This window comes from Trachemys scripta, chromosome 1 (assembly GCF_013100865.1).
Source record: "Trachemys scripta elegans isolate TJP31775 chromosome 1, CAS_Tse_1.0, whole genome shotgun sequence".
Lineage (NCBI taxonomy): Eukaryota > Metazoa > Chordata > Testudines > Emydidae > Trachemys > Trachemys scripta.
In genome coordinates this window covers 129,246,833-129,259,561 of record NC_048298.1, presented here as the reverse complement: position 1 = coordinate 129,259,561, position 12,729 = coordinate 129,246,833, and the positions used below count along the sequence as shown (strand labels likewise).

At 44.7% G+C, this 12,729-nt stretch overlaps 1 protein-coding gene across 1 annotated transcript in view; it reads left to right on the top strand.

The window, feature by feature from the left end:
- LOC117884448 (potassium voltage-gated channel subfamily A member 5-like) overlaps positions 1-4,093 on the top strand; it is a 28,307-nt gene extending 24,214 nt beyond the window's left edge. Inside the window, exon 2 of the mRNA XM_034784863.1 lies at positions 3,770-4,093. The gene's annotated coding sequence lies outside the window, so the exon portion shown is untranslated. The remainder of the gene's footprint in view (positions 1-3,769) is intronic.
- Positions 4,094-12,729: the final 8,636 nt, after the last annotated feature.

Below are 12,729 nucleotides of genomic sequence, written 5' to 3'. Positions count from 1 at the left end.
CAAGGAGGTCATCTAGTCCAACCCCCTGCTCAAAGCAGGACCAAGCCCCAACTAAATCATCCCAGCCAGGGCTTTGTCAAGCCTGACCTTAAAAACCTCTAAGAAAGGAGATTCCATCACCTCCCTAGGTAACCCATTCCAGTGCTTCACCACCCTCCTAGTGAAAAAGTTTTTCCTAATATCCAACCTAAACCTCCCCCACTGCAACTTGAGACCATTACTCCTTGTTCTGTCATCCTCTACCACTGAGAACAGTCTAGATGCATCCTCTTTGGAACCCCCTTTCAGGTAGTTGAAATCAGCTATCAAATCCCCCCCTCATTCTTCTCTTCTGCAGACTGAACAATCCCAGTGCCCTCAGGCTCTCCTCATAAGTCATGTGTTCCAGCCCCCTAATCATTTTTGTTGCCCTCTGCTGGACTCTTTCCAATTTTTCCACATCCTTCTTGTAGTGTGGGGCCCAAAACTGGACACAGTACTCCAGATGAGACCTCACCAATGTCGAATAGAGGGGAATGATCACATTCCTCAATCTGCTGGCAATGCCCCTACTTATACAGCCCAAAATTTCATTAGCCTTCTTGGCAACAAGGACACACTGTTGACTCATATCCAGCTTCTCGTCCACTGTAACCCCTAGGTCCTTTTCTGAAGAACTGCTGCCTCGCCATTCGGTTCCTAGTCTGTAGCAGTGAATGGGATTCTTCCATCCTAAGTGCAGGACTCTGCACTTGTCTTTGTTGAACCTCATCAGATTTCTTTTGGCCCAATCCTCTAATTTGTCTAGGTCCCTCTGTATGCTATCCCTACCCTCCAGTGTATCTATCACTCCTCCCAGTTTAGTGTCATCTGCAAACTTGCTGAGGGTGCAGTCCAAGCCATCCTCCAGATCATTAATGAAGATATTGAACAAAACCAGCCTCAGGACCGACCCTTGGGGCACTCCGCTTGATGCTGGCTGCCAACTAGACATGGAACCATTGATCACTTTTCTTCAGTGCATCTCAAGCCAAGTCAACATTTATATTCTAGTGTGATCCTTTATGTACCATGAAGTTGCCGTTGTGTGGTGCATGGAAGTCAAGTGACTTGGTAAAAGCCAGCCAATGAGAGATAGCAACTGAGAGGATTAGGAGTCCAGACCCCCTAGGTGCCCGTTCCTTTGCCTTAACATCTAAGAGAACGTCGCCCTAGTTATATCTTTTCTAGGCTGCCTATTTAAAGCCTCTTTTCAAACAAGAAAGACAAACCAGTTATTACATTAAGAAACATCTTTGGTAGCAAAACTAGGAGTGAGGGAGCTACCTATAGGTCTTGTACTAAAATAGGACTTGTCCTTAAGGAACAAATTATTTTCAGGCCCTTATGATCCAGGATAATTTATTGTCAGGCCCTGATGGCTCAACTTCACTGCACTTCCATTTGACTCAACAAAATGGCAGGGGGAATAGGAAGCTGATTATGGCTCCCTGAGTCTCAGAGCTGATCAGTGACACCCTTGCACAGGTGAGAGCAACCTGGGGGCTGCGCTAACTGTTTCCAACTGGCTATGTTCCCTGATGGACCATATATCAGTTGAGTCACAGATAGAGCACAGTGTATTTCGTCCAAGCTGCCTCCCTCTCCCTATGCTGGGGTTGAGTGGAATGGATGGGTCTAGCACAAGGCCTCAGTAAACAGCTCTGTGACAGTGGAGAGCTCCCCTGTGCCAGGAGGATTCACAGCAGTGGCCAGACTGGCTGCTTTCCAGCCCCTTTGCACTCTCAGATGGTGGGAAGAGGCTGGGATGCTTGGGAGAATCTAGCAAGATAGTGTCAGAGTCCCACTCAAATCAGACAGTTAGATGTTGGAATGACCTAGATAGGATGCTACTAGTTCAAGACAAATGAGCTACAAGCTCAGGAAAAATATAGGCTGAGGACAAGCGACTAAAGCACAGGACAGATGTTGCTGAATAGTGCCTCTGATCAGGGTTTGACAAGCAGAACCTGTTACTGATTTCAGTCAGTAATACCAAGATACTGGGATGCTGCAGCTGGGATCGAACATTCACAGGCGCTGACAGCAGGATGCTGCACTGCTTTGAGAGCACTGCTTCGTCTTTGGGCCTCTTTGATTCCATTAGCTTTCCCACTCAACAAATTGTCTTTAAAATGGCAACAGGTTTCATTTCAGGCCAGTAACCACAGCCTCTTCAGGCTTCTGCTTCAGGGTTTCTACAGCTGGGAAAGATGGTGGGAGGCAATGACATGACTGGTGTGCTAAGGACATGCTTCCATATTCAGGATGTCCTGCTATTTGGACTGAGGGAAGGCCCTGACATTTGCATTTGGGGAGTATGAGTAAGCCTTCAATCTTCCTTCCCTCTGATGCACATCCACTCCCTTCCAGCCAGTCAGTTGTACTCTAGCTTTGGGCTGGGTGAGAGAGTAGGACAGAGGACACAACGGGTGACCTGAGGTAGCATCAGCATGTAGAGCAGTAAAGTGTCTCTGGCAGTGGCAGGCCACTTGGCACTGCTGTCTGACTGTCTAGCTCACCATCAGCAGTGCACCTAGAAGAACCTGCTGAAAATTGAGCTGACAGGAGATTAAGCTTTGCTATGAGGCTAATGGATCCGCAGAGAACATCATGTAACTTTCATGGGAGCGCAGCATGCTTCGGCGTCTCCTCAGGAAGGTTTTTGTGGGTGTCTGTAAGACCAGGCATGAAAGACTGAGAGAGAACAGAGGTCCAAGGGATCTGACTGGGAGCACTGGAGAGATGAAGAGCTAGATTGTGCCATTAGGCACAGCCCTGTGTAAGGGGCGGTGCATATCTGTGCAACCCCAGCAGCCACGCAGGGAAGAAGTTGTAACTCAGAAAGTCCAATTGCCTCTCTGTTCCCCCTTGCTGCATGGGCAAGTCTTCTGCTACAGCCCAATAACAGGGACAGATTACTTCCTGTCCATACCAGCTCAGTTTCACAGGCTCACACAGTACGTGGAGTGGAGCCAAGGATTCTCCCTCTTCCTGCCCCTCTTTGCTCCCAGCCTCAACCATTTGATTGCAGTGGCAGTAGTGGCCATATGGAGCTTGCTTTCCCATTTACATCCTAAGCAGCGATGTGGGTTGGAGGGAGGTTGGAGGGTCTTATGCCCCAGTGTAGTCACGAAAGGTTGGACCACAGTCTGGCCCTAAAAGAGAAAAGAGAGGGAGAGGTCATGGATTGAGAAGGGATGACCAGTACTTCACATGCTATTCCTGACCAGGTGGCATCACTAAATAAAGGCATTATAATATTTTCAGTTTGATTCCCCATCTCTTTCCTTATGCATCCTAACATTGTGGTAGTTTTTTTTTTTTTAATGCAGCTGCCCATGGAACACAGGTCTTCACTGAACTGTCTACACTGACACCCAGGTCACTGTCTTAAGTTGATACAACTAATTTAGAACCTTGTAAGGTTTAGGAGTCATTTAAGTTTTTCCCTCCAACATGCATTATTTTGCATTTATCCACATTGAACTTCATTTGCCCATCTCACAAGAGCCTTCATAAAGGTTTCTGAAATGTAGGTTATCCATGCAATGGTCTCTCTGTATTTGTATTATCTACCTGTCTTTGACGTTTCTATCACCTAGGTTCCTAAGTGTCGACACCTATGTAATAAGCTAAATTAATGCCATAACCCCACTGAATGCTAAAAGCACTTTGCTAAACAGACTGCAGTAGTCACAGTAATTGTGATGCCATATTATAGGTGACGTTGCATTTTTTTGTTCTCTAGAGTGACCTGGAGCAGAGACAGTGGTGCTGTTCTTGAGAAGGCTTCCCGGGACATAGCAGTGCACAGCACACCCAATGAGACACAGTACTGGGATGGAAATTCCAGTCTGGGGAGGGTGTGAGTCATGAGTTGGTGAGTGAAAGAAACAGCAGGATAAAAATAACGGAACACAATATGATGCTGAATGTTAATCTGTTACGTTGCATTATCCTTGCTTGCATTACCCATAACAAAATAGCATGTAGTGTGCACTGCAGTGCATAACACAGATCGTTGTATACTATTCTGAAAGGATATGGTTTAGGATGGTAGATTGATTATGCCTTATAATTCCTGTTTTTAGGGTTGATTGAAAATTATTAATCACATTTTTTTCAATGAAAAATGCCTTTTCAAACAGTATGGACATTTCTGTATACAATTTTTGCATCAATCAAAATTTCCAGACTTTGGACAAAACAATTTAAAATGAAAACATTTTCATTTCAATTTGAACTGAGTAGAATCAAAATGAAATTTTTTTGGTTTCCCTTTTTTTGTTTCCTTCCTCCCTCTTTTCTGCCCCTTTTCCAGGAGTAAATAGATAATGAGGAGGAAAAAGCCTCAAAATTGAAACATTTTCATTTCACTTCTATTTGATGTGAATCGGTATGAAAACGTGTTCTTCTGGATTAGTTTGAAAAATTTTGTCTGTTTGTTTTGAATTGTTTCATCAGAATGTTTTGGGGGAAATTTCAAATGCAGAGTGAAATTTTCAGTAGCACTCACTAGGGTGGCCAACTTTGGTTGGACGAATTCCTGGAAATGTCATCACATGACATAATCTTTAATTAAAGATTAATCTTTAATTCCTGGAGACTCCAGGGCGATCCTGGAGGGTGGCAACCTCGCACTCGCCATTGGCTTAACTCTTCCTGGGGTCAATATTAGGCCACTGCTAAACATTTCTGAAATCCCAAACAAAATCTCTGTAATTGAAAAATGATTAAATCAGATTTTACCAAACATCTCTGAGATCTTTTCTGCACTGAAGATTATCCAGATATTTTAACTTTGAAAAAGCTCCCAAGGTGATTCTCAAATTTTCCACCCAAATTTACCTTTATGTTCTGTCCAAGATAAACACCTGTAGGAAAGTTAAAGGCCACTGCATATAGGCAGTAAGAGCCAGATTTTAAAAGGTGTTTAGGTGCCTGACTCCCAATGAAATCAATGGGAGTTAGAGACCAGATCGGATTCTGGGAGAGGAGTTAGGCCAGCACTGAGTGATATTGAAAATTTTCCCAAAATATTCTATACTTTTGATGAAATCAGTGGGAGTTAGGTGCCTAAAAATCTGTCCCTAGGTGCCTTACACCCATTGATTTCAATGGGAGTTAGATGTCTGTTTATCTTCATCTTTAGGTGCCTAAATACCTTTGTAAATCTGGTCCTTAGGACTGAGCTAAATCTCATTGAAGTTAATGGAAAAACTCCCATACACCTGAAAGGAAATTTGGATCAAGTCCTTATGCTGTGTTGCCATTTTTGGTTGGGAAGGGTAGATGCCATTCCCTGCCCCGAAAGGACAATGGGGTCTCAGTAAGGGGAATGTCATGGGGATTTCCTCCCCAGAGCCTCATGGGAAGGATTGATGGAGGTCTGTTATGGTTTAGTTAGGCATCTAGGCCCTGCTCCTGCACCATTAAAGTCAATGGGAGCTTTGTCTTTGACTTCAGTGAGCACAGGTTCACACCCATAGTCATCATTGCAGATACCACATAGACAGCTCCTAGCATTGCAAGGAAAAAAGTGTCTTCATTTTTTTAAGTGGGAAAAGGGATCTATTTTAGTCTAGTCATTTCAAAATCCACTAAAATGTATTTTACTTCAACTTTCTTAACATCATTTACCTTTGGGCTCTGATGGGAGTGTGGAAAATTTCAGCCAAAACAGAGAAGACTTGCAAAAGTGAGAGGCTAGTGAAAACAGGAGTTTATAACACAAGTCTATGTATATTCTTATCTATCATATTCTCTAACTCTGAATGACATAATTACCTTCAGGGGCGGCTCTATGTTTTTTGCCACCCCAAGCATGGCAGTCAGGTGGCCTTTGGCGGCACGCCTGCGGGTGGTCCGTGGTCTCGCGGATTCTGCGGTGTTTCTGGGGGTGATCTGCCAGTGCCGCGGCTTCGGGGTACCCGCCACCGAACTGCCGCCAAAACTGCAGGACTGGCGGACCTCCCACAGGCATGCCGCCGAAGGCTCCCTGACTGCCGCCCACACAGTGACCGGCAGGCCGCCCCCCATGGCTTGCCGCCCCAGGCACGCGCTTGCTGCGCTGGTGCCCGGAGCCGCCTCTGATTACCATTCACAATGCTACATTATTCAAAATGTAAATTACATGTATTTGTAAATATTCTCCTCCTCCTCCTCCCCTCCTCTTAGCTGCCCCATGGGACAGGGCACTTACCCTGCCTCTGAGAGATGCTGAAGTTTAGCCAGGTGAGAATGCCCCTTGTCTTGCAAACACTATGAAGCATGTGTATATTTGTGTTTGCAGGATCGGGGTTTAAGTTTGTGAGCAGAATATTTTTCTTCCTCCCAGACCTTGTTACAAATGGCTTATGTGATTCCACTAAGATGAAACCATCTTGAATAATCCTTTATATTTCTATTTTCTCTTTCAGAGGCTGCCTGAGAAGCTATTTAGGGCATCTTTTTTTATAATGTTTTTAACTGATCTTGTGTTGCTTTTTTAATTTATACTTACATCTACTTAGCTTGTCATTTTTTTGTATATTACGTATTTTTATTTCCAAATTTGTAAAAAAAAAATATTTTATTTTTTAATTTATATTTATGCAAGAAAAAGGAAGTCATTGTAATTGTGGTTTGACCGTCTTTGGCAACAAATTTTATTCGCTACTCAGTGGCCACTGTTTTGGTTAAGACACCATTTCATTAATCATATCTGTAAACCCAATAGGGTGCTGAAGGTAACCTCCTGGGAGAGGACCTTTATGGTCCAAATTTTCAGAAAGGGAGGCTGGAGGTAAGAAAATACACAGCTGCCCTTGAAGTCAATGGAAATCTGTCCGTTGTAAATGGTTATTTGGCCAAGCTAACTGGTGATTTGCATAGGCAAATACCTGATTTGCAGAGGTAGCTGTATTCATTGCATGCACAAATGTAGGCATGTAATTGAGCATACTATCCTGCAAGTGGATCTACCTACTTTTCTGAAAATGTTACCCTAGAAATCTCACTTACGAGTGTAGGGGAGAAAAGTAATTTCTTTCTTCTGTGAAATCTGTCTATGCAACTGTACTGAATTAGAAGATTTGTCCAACAGGAAAGTCAGGAATGGTTTCCGGAGGCACGGATACATTATTGGTTTGCTCTAAAGTAAAGCAAAATAATGGAACATTGCAATCTATGTGTCTGCCGCTCCTGATCTAAGCCATATCTCTGTATCTGGTATGCATCCTAAAGACTGCACCTATAGTTGCTTGGTAGAGGACTGGCTGCCTTTCTCCTGGTGTCCCGCTGCAGTAAAAGGACATTGGGAAGAAGTTCAGAGATTGGAACTAACACAGGTAGCCAGATTCCTTTGCTCCCTGTTCCCATACCTTCTTGGGATATGAAACTCTATTGAAAACCTTTCCCCTGCATACATTGCTTTGGAGTTGCCCAGCTTCTTCTCCGCCGCCCTCCCTTCCCCCTCACATGGATGTGTTCTCATCGGTTGGATTCCTCAATTTGGATGTTTGGAAATCTGTTATTTTGGGAGTTTTCTCTTACAGAGAAGCTTTTTTGCATTCAGAGCCCAGTTTTGAACTCATTCTCAGACACAGTGAAATACATCAGGGACTCTGCTATTTTGGATTTCGTATGGAAATACATGAATGATCGTCTCTAAGTCTTTGCTTTCCTTCCACTAATGCTGTTCTTTGTCAAACTCTCTCATAGTTTAGGGAGATTATTCAAGCACCATTTATTTCTGTCTTTTTTGACATTAATTTTCTTTTATTTTTTTTGTATTTTTAAGATGTGAAGTCTCCAGGGTTAATATTTCAAATCTTAGCATCAAAGTGCTGTGCATACAGGTCTAGTACACATCTGAAGGTTAGTCTTAGTTTTTGTGTGGCTTTGACTTGAACACTTTTCCATTTCTCTTTCTGTTAATATTGGTATTTGGGAAATGTGCGCTGCCTGTATTCTTTCTGCCTTTTGCCCCTGTCTCTTAATTCAATAAAAAAATGTTTTCCTCAAAACTATGTTATTTACGGTATATTGTACCGAAACAAAGTCTTTGTAGGTGTGCATTGGATATATCTGGCATACATAGGAGATCTTCTGATGTGGAGTTTGAGAGGGTGGAGCTATACCAGTGAAGGGGTAAATTAATCCCTGCAATAACTACACCATATTGCTTACATTGAGAAGATTTTTTTTTCAAAAGCATCTATTTCCTAAAACATTGCACACCATGGGTTAGATTCAGAGCTGGTATAAGCAGATGCAAATCAATAGAGTTTCACCCATTTACACCAGGTCTAATTTGGCCTCATGTGTATATCACATGTTATTCCACCTCAGTGACTACAATACATCCTTTGTCCTGCTCATGAGAGTGTATATGCCTTTTAGGGATCGTAGGAGGAAACTTTTGGGGGTAGTATTACACCACAGCCTCCCTCAGAAGAGAAGAAGGATGGTCCAGTGGTTAGGGTTGTAGCCTGCAAATTGGAGGACCTGGCTTCAATTTTGGTTCTGCTGCAGGCTTCTTGTGTGACCATGGGCAAGTCACACTGTGACTTAAATTCCCCATCTGTAAAATGGGGACAATAGTAGTTCTCTAGCTCACGGGGATGTTGTGAGGAAAAAGACATTAAAGATTGTGAGGTGATCAGATGCTACAGTAATGGCAGCCATATAAATACCTAAGATACACAGATGGGTAACAGAGGACACCAACAGGGTATTAACCAGACACAGCTGCTTTAAATTAGAAGCAGAGAACTCTCTTATTACTGTGGGATGAAGAAAGACAGCTGTGTGTATCCCAGCCTCTGCTCAAGAAGAGCAGGTGAGTTCTGTTCCTCTATTTAAAGGAGTGCTACGCAGCAGGAGAGGAGCTATAGAGGAAGATACAAGAGAGGTTTCCTAGGATGGATGGCTCTTAAAAGCTTGGGTGAGTATAATATTTTTCTTCTGTGAACCCTGTGTGGCTTTTTGAATTGAATATACTCTTATGTGGTCCTGGAAAAAGGCTGGCTCACCTGTTTCAAACCCTTTGAGCCATTCTCCTAAGCTGGTGTAAACTAACATTGCTCCTTTGAGGGGTTCAGTTATTTGACACTGAGGATCTGGCCATTTATTGTTTAGCTGAAATCTGTTGCCATAAAACCCAGCCTCCCACAGGGGTTTTTCTCTGTCTGAAATAAAATGAATGATGTGACCTGAGAGATTATTGATCAGACACAAGCCTTTAGACCTTCACAGTCTGAAAAACAAAGAGCGCCTCAAATAACGTTAACTTTCCTTTCCATGACAAGCGGCTCCTGTGACTTTCAGCACTGCTCTTTCTTGTGCATAGAGTCAGAATTCCTGATCCTGTAGTGTGCTTCATTTTATGCATGTGCATAATCCCAGCTGATGTGAATGAGACTATTATTTACATACTCAGATGTCTGCAGGTAGAGGCCTTAATTAGCATTTTTAAAAAGTGATCAAATAGTCTTTGATCTTGGTGTGCATTTACAAAACTTCACAGGGCTATACATTTTAATAAACTTTAAAAAAAAACTCTCAGAGGAAGGCTATGAAACACTCCTATGTCTCTTCTGCTTTATGGAGATTCAGTTTCTTTTGTCAACTGTATTAGGAGCTGCTCACTATCCGGAGACACTCAAGGCCACTATTACTGCTGCAATATTCTTTTGGGGTCTGATGCAAAGCGTATGGAAGTCAATTGGAATTTTTCCCATTGACATCAGTGGGTTTTGGTTCAGGCTCTTGCTGCCACACGAGTCCATTAAACCAGGATATTAATGAATCATTCTCAAAATTAGAGATGCTTTTCATCCTGGCCCACTTCAGACTTTTGATCACGTCAGTGACTGTTTATAGTACTTTAACTCTGTCAATAAAAAGAAAACTCTTGTTGGGGTTCCCCTGTGAACTTTTCCACTCAGTTCCTCCAGAACTCAGTCTTGTCATTCAGCTTTCTTTATTTGGCATACAGCAAGACTAGGCTGAGTTGATCAGCCCTCACGCATATGGGGCGTACCGCATGTTCAAAGTTACACAGCAAAACTCTTCCGTTATATACACTTACACATTCTGTTGCATTTACTATACATTGCATCGCCTGTTTGTGGATTGGCTTGGTCACTTTGTAATAGGAACCAATCCCTGTACAGCATGCACTGCCCATGCACAATTTACTCATTACCTCATCTTACATTGCAGGCTCACTTTATTCATTTTTATCTTGTCCTTTGTAAATTATTCCTAGGGTGTCCCTCCCCCTCTTATTTTAGCTAGTGTGGACATTGTGCTTCCAGCCTGATGATCTATTTGCCTCCCTAATCCTGTCTCCCCAAAAAATGAGGCCTCACCCATGTCCAGTTACTCATGTCAAGCCAGACCTACAATTCTGAATCAACCGAGTCCTTCTATTCAGTAGGATATTTATCGCTATGGAAAGCCAGTGGGATGCTTGTTAGCTTTGCATCTGCTCTGGGACTGAGGGAGCTGAAATTCTAAGTTCCTCTCTAGGCAAAGCAGCCACTAGAGGGAGACATAGTCCCAACCCTGTAGTAATGGGGACTACACCTATAGTTGTGACTGAATTATCCAGTAATACTGTACCTATCTTAATCTAGTAGTATATATTTAATATATAAATTAATTGCTTAGGTATTCATCAAATTAACTGGTGGTTTATTGAAATGGAAGTGACAGAGTCCAATTATCAGAGGTGAACAGTTCCTTCTTTGAGTTTGAGTGGCATTTTGGCACCCAATTAACTGCTTTTGTACCTAATTATTGACCAACAGGTAGAGTTGAAAACTCTCAAGTTTTCTTATTTTGCTTTTGAAGAATGATTTGCAGGTCATTTCTTAAGGAAGATAGTGGGACAGATTTTTATTTTGCCAACATATTGGTAAATCTAGGGTAATTCTGTTGATTCCAATGGAGTCACTCGGGATTTATACAGGTTGAATGAGAGCTGGATTTAGTCCATTGCGCATATAAGGTAGGCTGCTTTCTTCTCTCTGTGGTCGAACATGACCTCCCAGGCTGTAGCTCTAAGACACATGAAGGAATTGGGAATTCTGTCCTGTGAGAAGCAAGGCATAGATCTTTCCAATTCCTCTTCATATCTTCAGTCACAAGGCCACAAGGACCATGTAAACTCTCAAAAAATATCCCAAATAGCCAATCCAAATATAGCTTTTGTCTGAGGCCATACACTCAGTGAAATTGTGTATAAATTAAGGTTATGACATTCAAATGGATGACTAATTTTGACCCAGTCTCAGTCTTTGCTCTCTCTATTCCGGTCTCTGTGGAGTCCCATATGCTCCAACAACTCTTTTGGTTGGACTTCTGCTTCCATCTGTAAACTGTATGCAGTGGTGGATTACCGTATGGGCTGATGGGGCGGAGGGCGGGGCATGCCCAGTGGCCCTGCAGGAGCTGCCAGAACTCTAGTCCCACTCTCTGCTCCTTCTCTTCCCCCGAGGCCCAGCCAGAAGTCTGTGGAAGGGTGATGACCAATTCCCCCTGACCCCAGGTAGATCTGGCTGAGTGCTTCTACCCCAAGCCCCACACTGAGCTGACCCAAGCATGTTCCCTTCCCCTCTGCCTGGTGTGGCACTGGACTGAGCCCCCACCCCCTATGCAGTGCTGGATTGAGGACTGCTGGGCCGAGGACCCCCCCAACCCTGCATGGCGCTGGAGCGAGTCCCCCGCCTACAAAGCTGGAGCGTGCCTCTCTCTCTCCCCCTTCCCCCTACATAGTGTGGAGCTGCTCTCAGCCCTTCTCCCTTTCCCCCTCTGCACCCTCCTGCATGGCATGGAGCTCCTCTGAGCCCCTTCTCCCTTTCCCCCTCCCCCCCAGGTGGAGCTGGCCTGTGCCCCTCCCCTCACCCCCCCGAGCTCCACTGCTCACCCCCCCGCTCATTCCCCTGCCCCTTTTTGGCAAAACTGAGCATTTGTCCTGTTTGCTCTTGCAAACAGGACAAATGCCCAATTTTGTCAAAAAAAAATTCAGGATGTCTGGGTCAAAATGGGAAGTATGGTCACCCTAGGCCAGACATCCCCAAACTTTGTCAGTGGTGCCTCCCCGCACCCATTACCCAGTCTGCGCCCCCTTTGGGATAGGGTTGCCAGCTTTCTGATTGCAGAAAATTGAACATGCTTACCCTGAGGCCCTGCCCCTTCCATAAGGCCACAGCCCTGCTCACTCCATCCTCCCTTCCTCTGTCGCTTGCTCCCCCCCACCCTCATTCACTCATTTTCACCAGGCTGGGGCAGGTGGTTGGAGTGTGGGGGGGTGGGGTGGGCTCTGGCTGGAGAGTGCAGGCTCTGGGGTGGGGCTGGGAGGGCTTGGGGGTGTAGGAGAGGCTCCACACTGCAGGGTGGGGCTGAGGGGCTTGGGGTGTGGGAAGGGACCCAGGCTGGGTTAGGGGGTTGGGGTATGGGAGAGGGTGATGGCTCTGGCTGGGGGGTGTGTGCTCTGGGGTGGGCTGGGAAGAAGGGGGCTGGGGTGTGGGGTCAAGGGGGTTTGAGTGTGGGAGGGGGCTCCAGGATGGAGCAGAGGGTTGGGGTGCAGGGGAGTGAGGGCTAGGTGTGTGGGTTCTGGATTGGGGCCAGGGATGAGGGGTTTGGGTTGAAGGAGGGGGCTCAGGGCTAGGGCAGGGAATTGGGGTGCAAGAGGAAGTGTGGGATGTGGGCTCTGGGAGG